General features: G+C 37.4%; 1 long non-coding RNA gene across 1 annotated transcript; it reads right to left on the minus strand.

The window, feature by feature from the left end:
- Window positions 1-627: 627 nt before the first annotated feature.
- LOC141728317 (uncharacterized) lies at window positions 628-8,620 on the minus strand. The gene is made up of 3 exons (XR_012579237.1): window positions 8,524-8,620; window positions 5,404-5,489; window positions 628-721 (listed from the first exon to the last, which is right to left on the minus strand). It is a non-coding gene; the product is annotated as an uncharacterized LOC141728317 (long non-coding RNA).
- Between the last annotated feature and the right edge of the window lie 1,025 nt (window positions 8,621-9,645).

Here is a 9,645-nt window from a genome sequence, read left to right on the forward strand (position 1 = left end):
TATCCCTCCACAAGTGTGGAAGGATAGAATGTAAGAAAATGGTGCAGAAAGCAATCTCACACCTGAGGAGTTGCAGCTGTGCTAATTACCAAGATTAGGAACAGGCCTGCCCTTAACAGGTCACAGCTGTGTCCAATAAGAGTGCTATAAAAGAGTGGGATAGGGAGTTGGAGTTTGTTAGTTGTGCTGTGAGGAGAGATGGAGTTTGTTGGCTATGCTGTGAGGAAGGAGTCAGTGGAGCAAGGAGCTGTCCATGAGAAATCGCCAAGAAGGTATGGAACTTTGCAATAAGATGACAACAGAGGGGTAGAGAAAAGTACTTGCCTTGTTTTCCTGTAGGCATTCAAGGTGTAGGTCCTCAATATCTGAATTACTCTTATAACTCTGTGCAGCATGTCTCCAGCACCAGTAGCTTTCCCCGTCCAGCCTCTTGTTATATCAAAATTCCTTTTCCTCTGGGAATGATATATATTTAAATACTATTCTACCCCTTTAGCTCAGCTCAAGAGGTAATTTGTCAGTGTATTGATGTGAAATTTTGCAGAACTAGTGTCTCTGAGAATCTTGTCACTCGGGGATGCTGTTGGGCATTTACCATGGGGTGTTGCACTCACCTCATGCAAGAAAAGGATTTGTCTTCATAATAAGAAGTGTAAAAAAGTTGTATTGGGCTGAGAGCTCAGCTGGAACTGAAATTTTCAAAATGGTCATTTATGCCTTTCTGCAATAAAAAAAAAAAACCAGCAAAAACACTTAAAGAGGTAGATAGTTATTTTAAAAATTAACTTTTAAATTAAAAACTACAGAGATGTGCGGACTTGAAGGCTTAATGAAACACAAATTCTAAACCAAAAGCCAATATATATTTACTTTGTAGGACTACGTTATTAACTTTAGATTTTGTGCTTGAGTACCTCCTGTACTTTTCAGATGTTGTTAAACTGTAATGATGCATAGGCAGACCTCAGAAAAGCCCTTTGAAAAGGAATGGATTACAACCTGGATTTCTAAAAAAAAGCAAAGCTCAGTTACTCTGGAATACAATGCAATAGTAGCATTACATTGAGACTGATGGTTCAACACCTTCTGGTGGCCTCCACCTCATCTGTAATTTTGAAAGCAGCAGTCCATGTGCTTTGGCACTTAGAATAAGCGATGCTGTTTTAAAATAAACAAAATCTGATAGCTAAAGGGATCATTCAAGTGAATGGAAGTGCTCCCAACAAGTCGGGGTGAAGGGACATTGTGCACATACAGTTGATCTGTAAGCAGTGAATCAATTGTATGAGCTCCTGTAAGAACTGGGGCTGCAGGAGTAGAAACAAAGAGCAGTACAAACTCTTCATGGGTTCTTATTATCTGATCAATTTTGAAAAAGTAGACAAAGAACCACTATTAACAACTCAGAGCAAATGCAGAAAAAAGGTCTTGAAATTGCCTGCTGTACTTCCTGGCCATAAGTTACCCATGGTAAGCTGAAAATAAAGCATGAAGAAAGCTTTGCATTCAATTTTTGTGATTTGTAAGACCTAGAAAGCACTTATGTTTTTCCAGCTTATTTATTGCAACTCTGCTGTAATGAATTAGATAAAATTAACAAACTAGTTAATTGCCGCTGGAGGACGTGGGGAACTAAAATACAAGAATCTTGTTGTGGCAAAGGGACACCTGTTAGAGAGAATGGAGATGTAAACCAGAGCCTTATGCAATGTCAATGGAGACTGCATACTTTAGTCAAATTTGATGGGCTGGTGAAGTTTACTAATGCCACCCTAACTCATGATAGCACAGTAGCAATGGGACTTTTTCTCAGCACTGTGCAAGAACTTTTCCGCTTGCTCTTGTTCAAACCTTTCTATGCAGCCACGTTTACCAATGCATTGAGAAACAGTGATTATCAGATAGGTCTGATTATCAGAAAGGTCTGACTATTTTCGCAAAGACAGAATAGTCACAGTTGGCAAGGACTTAGTCTTTAATCAGAGGTGCTAGGGCTGCTTGCTCATGATTTGTTCTCTCTGAATGTTTGCACCTTCCTTGGGGCTTTGGTGAATTGTCTTGTTGATTATTTTGGGCACTAGAGCCAGAATAAAAAGAAAAGAGAACTCCTAAATTATCCCCACCTGACATTACAACATATAGAGAAATTATGTGCATCAACAAGGGAACTTTGCAGAAAATCTTCTGTGAGTTTGCCCAAGGCTTCCCAAAATACCAGTGCTTGAGGGACTCTGTTTAAAGACTCAGAGACATTACCAGGATTTCTTGAGGCAACCTTAACACTGTTGGAGCTCCCGCAGAGAAATATTGATCATCATGGTTCTGCTGTTCCTTTTGAGCCTTGGAGCACAACACCCTTTCCTTTTTAAGTTCTGGAGCACATTATGCACAAAGTATCTGGCATAAGAGCTGTGTGCACTGCAGTTCAAGTAGGGTTCCTTTACAGGTCCTGTGCTTTTATAAGATTTGATTTTTTTTTTTCTTTAGCTTTTTAATACTTATATCTGCTCCTTGCCCAGTTTATTGCCTTTGTGTGCTCTGGTGACACGCTTGTTTCTGTAATGGCTGAACAATAGCAGACAGTCAGGAAAATTATTTTGGATCAATTGGGAAGTAACTTTATCTTCCTATTTTCTGTGCAAGGTTTTTTTTTTTTTTTTTTTTGCAAAACCAAAATGTTTTATTCTTGAAAAAACAAAAAAAAAAAAACCCCACAGATTTTCAAGTAATTCTGAGCTCTATGAGTGTGATATTTAGTCATAACTTGAACCAAAATGCCATTTGTGAAATACTTAATTTTTCTCACATTTTTTTCACATTTTTTATAGTGTTCAAATTAAGTATTTTATGATTTCCTCTCTTTATTTTTCTTTTAAGTAAGTTGGTGTGACTAAAATAATTAAGTGGTTTCCTTTGTGTTTGCTCTTCTTGGGAGGTCTCAGTGCGGAGTGAATGAAAATGTTAAAAAAGTTTCTGAGGAGCCCTTGTCTGTTTCAGCTGCCTGGCTTCATGGTTTTTATCTGCAGAAAAATTAATGCATCTTTTCAAAGCACCTGTCTCAAGTCATCCATAGTGAGGGAAGAAAAATTTAGTATCTTCCTACCTGCCAATAGATAGGTTCAATAACAAAAACTCAAAGAATCCATCAATAATTCAAAGGAATTGCTGCTTTCACACACTTAATGCTGCCTTCTGTGCTATGGGGGAAAATCTGCCTTAGGCAGGTGATCAGTACTAGGCCTGTGTTCTGTCTAAATCCCACATCAAATCCTCCACGTTTTTTATATATATATTCATTATCAACTCCTTTTCCATCCCACAGCAGATAATGTAGCACAAGTGGGGATAACTGAGTCATTTTCTCATTATAAACTACTTTACAATTCAATGCAAAAAGGAAAAAACCCACTCTACATTAATATGTATAAGAATATTTCAAGTTGAGACATGTTTCACATAGAAGCCAAGTCAATCCTCTTCACATATGTACTATTTTATTACAGAATTATATTTACAGTTTAGTTTCATGCTTCTGTGTACTTCTGCATGTTTATACCATTGTAGAAATATTATGGTGGTAAATACCTTCAAATTTGATAACTGGGGGTACTAAATTATTGTTGTATTGCATCGCTATTGGTATTTATGAAGTAGAGACAGCAAAACCAGGATTCAATCAATAATTTATAATTAATTGTATATTCAAATTAAATATGCTTGAGAATCAGTGTAAGATTCAAATACATTTTGTGCATAAGTATATTTATTTCATGCCTGGATCACTGCATACTCAAATAAGCTGTGTTCAGCTATCTGCATATGGGATGTGGGACTTGAATCAGTGCTTTGCACTTTGTGGAAATCTTTTATATACTCAGTTTGCTGCATTATTATCCAAATACAGGTAAATTTACTGGGGTTAGGGGAGGGGGATGTTGTTTTCTTTAGATTAGGTTTTTGTGGGGTTTTTTGTTTGTTTGGGGGGGCTTTGGGTTTTTTTAACATCTTGATACAAGCAATACTAAAAAATATGCTGGGACAGAAAGAAATATGGTTCAGTAAATGCAGAGCAGAATTCTAACTCTGTTTAATCTGATGTTAAAATTCCAAGTGATTGAAAGGAGCTTGCTGGTATCCCAATCCAAGCAGGGCCCACTTTGGTTCTATGTTGCCCTTTGCCAGGAATAGAAGTATAGATATTTTTTTTCTTACAAGTAAGACATTCTCTACCTTAATCAGTAGAAATGGATGAAAAAGGGAGCTGTGTAGATGTGGCTACTTCCCGAACTTCAGATTGCTAAACTCTGACGGGGATGGTCCTTACAATGTGAGGGAATGTTCCTTTCACATTCCAGACAGAAACTGCCTGAAATGGAGCTAGAATTTTCATCAGTTATTTTGCCCTTGCTCAGATAAAACTGAGTAGCCAAATGCTGCTATTCTTTGCACTGTCTCACACAAATTGCAGTTTAAGTTTCTCACGTGCTCATTTCCATTCTTTGCGTGTCCCTCTAAGTCTGGGTGTCTCTGGACGTGTCACAAGTGTGTGACTCCTCGTGTGCTGAGTCAGTAGCAAGGTTCAAGCAGGTTTCAGCTGCTGTAAAGGATGATCTGTGAAGCCCAAACTGTACAGTTGGGCCAGGAGATGTACCTAGATGCAGCTGATCCTCTACTAGCACAAGCAGACATATTATGGGTTTATTTTTTATTTTTTTTTAAATAAACTGACATATCCTGGCATTGAAGCTACTCAGATTTATCCTTTGCTTGACAAGCAGTCCCCAGACCTCTCTGCCTGAACAGTCAGGAATTGTCAGCCCCCAGGTTCTGCAGGAACACATTGCTTTGGGTAAATTTCCACAGGGAAGCTGGGCATCCTGCACAAGCCCTGGTTGCTGCCAGCTGGCATCCCCAAGGGCTGACAGGAAGCAGAAGGCCTTGGGAATTCCGGCTTTCAGGAATGCTGTCCTCCTTTTTCTGGGATCAAAGTGTGCAAAGCTTGCAAGGAAATCAACACTAGAGTTGTCTTAATTACAATGGAGTACAGAAGACATGTTTTTGCAGGCAAGTGTAAAATCCATTACTTTTAAAATTAAAATTAACTAGAATTTTATAATATTTATCTGCTCTCTGAAATAGGATTATTGCTCTTACGCTATAGGTATTTTAAATAGGAACCTACATATTCCCTTCAGAGAGAATAATCTTTTAAATGACTGTGGGATTTAACTATTCTAGATTTTGGTTAAGATCACCTTGGACACAACAAAATCTGATCACTTCTTTGACTTTCTTTGTGTCTCAGAGAGACACTAAAATATCACTTGGTACTTGTGTCAACCCACACAGCATTCAAATCTCTGGCCTTCTGTGTCTGCTGTTGTCCACTGCTTTTCTCTTTACCTGGTGTTCTTGCTGTTTTACTCCCAGCACACAGTAATGAGGTTCTCAACCATTTGGATGCTGATGATTGGCAGCACCTGCTTTTTCTGTTGAAAAGAAATATGGCAGAGCATGGAAACATTTTAGGATCATTGTCAACACAGTGTATTTCAAAAATATACTAATAATAAATTCCTGGCAGAATAGTAAGATGTATTTGATGTGAGTCACTGACGAGAATTTTATTCATGCAGCTATTTTGTATGAGACAGTAATTTAAATTAGGGCCTGGCTGGCCATTCCCTTCTTTGTGTGTATGTCTTCATACAGAAAACTAATCTTTTAACTAAAGTCCCTTGTTGATTTATTATACTTTGTTAAGGCTTATTAGCTGGTTTTGTGTTTTATTATGTTTATTGTTGATTTCTTTCTTAGGTGGGCTGGCAATTGTAATTTCTAAGTTTTTGCAGTAACAGTAAAGTTAAATGAAATAAAATAGCCTATGTGGTGTGCTCCTTTTATCCTGTCTCCCCACTAGAGTTATGCGTTATATTAGCTGATGTGGTACATTCTGATTCTCTATTGCATTTTAAGATTTTTGCTGTTTTCAAGTAGTCATGCAATACAACAGGTACAGTTTACCATCTGTTTTGCAAGACATCAAAAAAACAAGCTCCCTGTATTTAATTATAGTTGGTTTTTTTTGGGTTTTTTTTTTCTAAAAATCTAGAGCTATTGTGGTTTAGCATATACAGAACATTGTGGCATTTCTTTCAGAGGTCTTATTTGGTTTGTGATAGGGTAAATATGGGATAATCATAAAGTATTATTTTCTGTGGTAGTAGTTATATTTTCAAAGTCTACTTTGGTTTTCTTGCTGCGCCTTTTTTTGTAAGAGTATCAAGAGAATAACTACTGCAAAAGTCAAATGTGTATATACATGCACATATATGCACACACCATATATGTACCTTTAAAGTAGAGGTTTTTGTTAATCCCTGTTAATTTTGCTTTGCTTCAGACCTCTCTATACATAAAGACACATTAACAAGGAGAAAACCAAACCTCTGCAGATCATCTCTATAAAATACTTTGCTTTGCATGCATGTAAAGACAATTTTGTTGACACAAAGTCTATTTAAAGTAATATTACTTTGTTTTCCGTTTTATCTTCAACATGACTAGTTAATATTGAGCCTGTACACATTTTTCTCTGTGCTTCTACCATGATTTTCAATTAGTTTAAAAATTACCTTAACCTTTTCAGGTCATGCCTGCTATTAATACCATTCTACTGAAAAGTTCTTGGCTGCTCTTGGGTTTCCTGTGCCAATTTTTCTTTCCTATGTGTGAATGGTAATGGAGGTATTGGGCTGGCAGTATTCACAGTGGCAGTGATTTATCCAACTAGATGAAGCTTAAGCTCACTGGATCTGGATTTATGCCTACCCTTGGATGAAGCAGTGACACCCAGGTTTAAAAGGAGATTAGATAGCTGAAATGAAGAAATCATATGAATTTGAGAATTTATGGCTAAAATTCTATATTAGGAGTTTACATGAGTGTTTACCCATTTCTCATTTAGATAATTTCACAACCAAAAATGTTATTTAAAAAAAAATACTGACTGACTTGTGATCTAGAGCAAAAGCAGATTTTTTTTTAATGTGGTGATGATTAAAAAACCAAACCAAATCCTAACCACTTAGGACTTAGATATAGTTCTTGTAGTCATGATTTGTTGAATGAAATCTAGGTTTAGAATTTAAACACAAACTTTCTATAAAGTATTGGGGTCATTTATTCAAGGCAGATAATGTTAGATACAGCAGAAGGAAAGAGGTTGCTTAGGAAAGAATTATCCCTTACTGATAGTTTGAGCAAGAGCTGCCTTCAGTCATAAATTGTGTGATGCAAGGTGTCCTGACCCCTGTGGAATTGAAGCCATTTAGAAATAACCTCATTATAGCTTTTATTTGCAAATAGAAGGGGGGAGACAGGAAGAAAGAAGTGAATAATACCCTTACATCAGAATGCTTTAAACACCTGCACAGACAGAGGTGAAATGTTGGTGGAGCAATATGGCTTTATTGCACTGGACTGCCTGTCTTCAAATTACAAAATTCCAAGTTGGTCCCCTTTTGCTAACAAAATGGCTCAAAAGGAGGAAAAGAAAGTGTTGCAATTATAAAGATTTTCCTCAGATGACAGTTGTCTGCAAAATATTGACTGGAGCTCTTCTCAGCTGTCTATTGTACAACTTAATAGACACCACAGTCCTGGAAACACAGTGGAATTTTGATTGTGGCATAGAGCTATTGACATGATCTTTACTCTTTGAGAATAGCAGAAAACATCTAGGAAGCAAAATAGAGATGCTTATGTTAACTCTATCATTTTGACAAAATCCTCTGTTGCACCTGGCCTTTGTGGTCCTGGTAAGTTCTTGAGGATATATAAAAGTTCAAATAAGAATGCCAGAATCATCCATCAACTCTGCCATGGGCAGACAGAGCAGGCTGTGTCTGCCTTTCCCTTCCAGCACTTCAAATGCTGCAAAGCAGGGTCAAGCCATATTCATGGCTGTGACCCTCTAGTGAGGTTACATGAGGCAGCTCATAGTCAGAGAAAAAGGCAACATACAAAGGCAGAGAATCTCATCTAATTCCTCCATACACATCAAGGGTTGTGTCAGGAGCCCCATCAAAGCATCACGTTTGTAAATGTCTGTGCAGTTTTGGCTCATTCAGAGAAAGATATGAAGATAATGAAGGATACATCATTATGCAGCAACCTCAGTAATTTTTGTCATAACAGTTGCCATTTCAAAGAATAAGTTTATATGCTAACCAGCATAAAATAAATAGTGGAATTATGTTGAAACAAATGTAAAGTGATAATAAATACACAGTGACAAAATGCACCTTTGAGTTCTCACAAAAACATGCAAGGAATGGAAATATCATGTACAAAAGGGCTGCACTACACACTGCAGTCTGTAGAACTGTGTGGAGGTAAACTTGTTTTGGTCTGTGTCTGGTGATAGCATTGCAGAGTGATGATTAATTCTGCCTTGCCCTGCTTCCCATGCTCTGCACAAGTGCTGAGGCACAAAACTGTTCCTCATGATAAGTTACTCACAGATAAAGGAGGAGCTTTGTGTTGTCTCACTGAAATTGTTCTGTTTGACGTCCAGCTTCTGATTCAGAGTGAGGAAAATGCAAAGAGCTGGTGACTGCTCTGTTAGGGCTAAGTTGTGGTAGCTTCCAAGAATGTGTGGCATGACAGGCTCAGTGCTGTCTGAGGGACACAGCCCATTCTGTGCCACAGGATCAGGTTTCAGCAGAGTGTGCATGAGTTGGATTTTATTTGATTGAGAGCAGCATCTGTGTGGGTGCAGAACAGAGGGAGTACTTTCTTAATGCTTTTTTCCTGCTTTTGATCAAGCAAAACCAGAAAATCAACCCAACAGCTAAAGCAGAGCAGAGTGCAGGCCTGAAAAATCCCAAAGAAAATGAGGGAAAAGACATTTAAATATGTTAATAAATATTGTTATAAAATATTTCTTACGCTTTGTCATATACATCACCAGAAGTAGGCCATTAAACAGGTATATATATTTTGTACATGAGCAACACTAAATTAAACAAAACCTTAATTCTATCCACTGTTTCCTTCTGAGGATGCAAGTTGTTATTCCACTATTTCACTGAAGAAGGATATATGATAACTGATGTCTATTATGAATTAGCAAAATACAAAACATGCATTTGTTATAACCTGATGGGCAAGGAGGTTTGTAGCTAACACTAATAAAGAATGAATTCTTATTCTTCTGTGTGGGTGAAAAGTGTATGTGAAGGTAATGCCACTAAAGGGATGCCACCTATATACTATAAAGGGAGAAAAGGATTTATTTAAGTACTATCAGAAGACCTCATGGGCTTATGGTGGAGCATAATCATGGCTGTTAGGTGTGTCAAGTGTTGCCACTCAAAGCTGAAGTTGAAGCCTGTTGTCCTTGTGGTATTCTGCAAAAAACCCCCACTATTTCTGCAGCATTAAATAATATAAATATTATTGTCCTTTTAGGCAGGTTCTCTTCTCAGCTGCCTAGCAGAGGTCTCCTTTCCCTGTTAAACTAAATCACATACTCAGTTGTTTTATTTTCAGTTGTATATTTGTCCTAAGAGTTTTTCTTCTCCTTTTTGCCAATTGCTATTTGACACATATGGACACCATTACTGCAATATGTATAAATAA

Source organism: Zonotrichia albicollis, chromosome 2 (assembly GCF_047830755.1).
Source record: "Zonotrichia albicollis isolate bZonAlb1 chromosome 2, bZonAlb1.hap1, whole genome shotgun sequence".
In the NCBI taxonomy this organism is placed as follows: Eukaryota; Metazoa; Chordata; class Aves; order Passeriformes; family Passerellidae; genus Zonotrichia; species Zonotrichia albicollis.